The following is a 2358-nucleotide window of genomic DNA, read 5'->3' on the forward strand; positions in this document are numbered from 1 at the left end:
TTTTTATATTTTTAGTAGAGATGGGGATTCACCATGTTGGCCAGGCTGGTCTCGAACTCCTGGCCTCAGGTGATCTGCCTAGCCTTGGCCACCCAAAGTGCTGGGATTACAGGCGTAAACCACCGCGCCCGGCCTGAACATAGTACTCTTTGGTTGATCGGACTCACGTGCAAATTCTTAGTGTTCCCCATGCAGAGGGCTGGGGAGAAGACAATCCGAATCCCTCACAACCCCGCCCCAGCCTTCTCGCTAAACTGCGCTTTCTCATTTTCCACTGTGGCTTCCCATACGTTTCTCCTTGGGAGACTCCATAGCCTGAGGGAGGTGAATTTTCCCTAATGAGAAGAGGATTATTTCCGAACCCCGGGGTGGCATCTGTTTCTATGCTGTTTCGTTTACTTTTACACTTCCCTCCGAATAGCTGCATTACAAAAGGGAAAGAACTCTTAGTCAATCCCAAACCATAATAAAAGGATAGTAAAAAAAAAACTATACTGGTCGCTACACCTGACAACTGCTGAAATAGGGTCCATCTAAAGCATAAAAAACTTATGCTTCCAAGACCTCGTGGCGCAACGGTAGCGCGTCTGACTCCAGATCAGAAGGTTGCGTGTTCAAATCACGTCGGGGTCAAACATATGATTGTCCCTTTCTTTAGCCACCAGGAGCTATATAGACGTCTTACCGCTAACTCTCAACCTTGGACACTGTATTTTCTGTTCTTTAGCCCTAAAGATTTCTTTGCGTAGGTACTTCAGCAGTGGACCAGCACCTTAGCTAAAGTGTGAGGAAAAATTCAGAGCCAATATTTAGGTCGTGCTGTTCACATCTGTAGCAGGATTTATCGGGACTGTGCTTCAGATAGTACATTCACAGGACTTCAGATAGAACCTTAAAACAGTGCAGGAGCACTTTTGGGAGGCTGAGGCGGGCGGATTGCTTGAGCCCAGGAGTTCAAGACCAGCCTGGGCAACGTAGCAAAACTGTCTCTCAAAAAAGCAAAACAAAACAACAAAAACAACAACGCCAGTTGTGGTGGCACATACCTGTAGTCCCAGCTGTTGCTTAGGAGACTGAGGCGGGAGGATCCCTTGAGTGCGGGAGGATCCCTTGAGTGCGGGAGGTTGAGGCTGTAGTGAGCTATCATTGTGCCACTACACTCCAACCTGGGTGACAAGGTGAGACGCTGTCTCTAACTGAAAAAATAAATAAAACGGTTCAGAGCTCAGGAAATAGTTGCCTTCCCAATCCAAAAACTACCCGCCCACCCTGGGGGGGCTGCTGTCCTTGGAAAAGCGTTGGTGGTGCGGCCTGATCTCCAGCATTTGAAGTTCAAGCGCCACTAGGACAAAACTTTATTCAAAACAAACGAGGAGGAAGTCAGTAGTCTTCCCGGAGCGGCTCCTACAGGACTGCGCTGGCCTCACCTGTCATCCGGCTCCCTCCCCACGTTCGTATTCCTGGAACGACCTGCTGGACTGAGTTCCTTGTCCTCTGCCTAGAGGTGGCCAGGCCTGACCTCACTGCTTTCCCTCTGTTCAAATGTCTCGAACCTGGAGCACTGAGTGTTCTCGTTCTCTGTTAAAGCAAACAGGAGTCAGGCGGGATGGCTCATGCCTGTAATCCCAGAACTTTGGGAGGCCGAGATGGGATGATCGCTTGAGCCCAAGAGTTCGAGACCAGTCTGGGCAACACGGCAAGACCCCATCTCTTGTATTTTTCATTAATTAATTAATTAAAGGATAGTAAAAAAACTATACTGGTCACTACACCTGACAACTGCTGAAATAGGGTCCATCTAAAGCACAAAAAACCTATGCTTCCAAGACCTCGTGGCACAACGGTAGTGCATCTGACTCCAGATCAGAAGGTATGCATGTTCAAATCATGTCAGGGTCACAGCTGTCTCCCAGGCTGGAGTACAATGACACAATCTATTTACAGAGTCTCACTCTGTTGCCCAGGCTGGAGTACAATGGCACAGTTTATTTATTTATTTATTTGTGAGACAGAGTCTCACTTTGTCTCCCAGGCTGGAGGACAATGGCACAATTTTGGCTCACTGCAGATTCTGCCTCCTGGGTTCAAGCGATTCTCCTGCCTCAGCCTCCTGAGTAGCTGGGATTACATACTCCTGCCACCATGCCTGGCTAATTTTTGTATTTTAGTTGAGACGCGGTTTCACCATGTTGACCAGGCTGGTCTCAAACTCCTGATCTCAAGTAATCTGACTGCCTTGACCTCCCAAAGTGCTGGAATTACAGGCGTGAGCCACTGTGCTCGGCCAACACACGTTTATTGCAACACTATTTACAATAGCAAAGACATGGAACCGGCCGGGCGCGGTGGCTCAAGCCT

General features: G+C 48.6%; 1 non-coding gene across 1 annotated transcript; it reads left to right on the top strand.

Moving 5' to 3' along the window:
- Nucleotides 1-561: 561 nt before the first annotated feature.
- Nucleotides 562-633, top strand: TRNAW-CCA. Its single transcript has one exon. It is a non-coding gene; the product is annotated as a tRNA-Trp (tRNA).
- The last annotated feature ends 1725 nt before the right edge of the window (nucleotides 634-2358 follow it).

The sequence above is a fragment of the Colobus angolensis genome, unplaced genomic scaffold (assembly GCF_000951035.1).
Source record: "Colobus angolensis palliatus isolate OR3802 unplaced genomic scaffold, Cang.pa_1.0 Scaffold222, whole genome shotgun sequence".
Classification (NCBI taxonomy): domain Eukaryota; kingdom Metazoa; phylum Chordata; class Mammalia; order Primates; family Cercopithecidae; genus Colobus; species Colobus angolensis.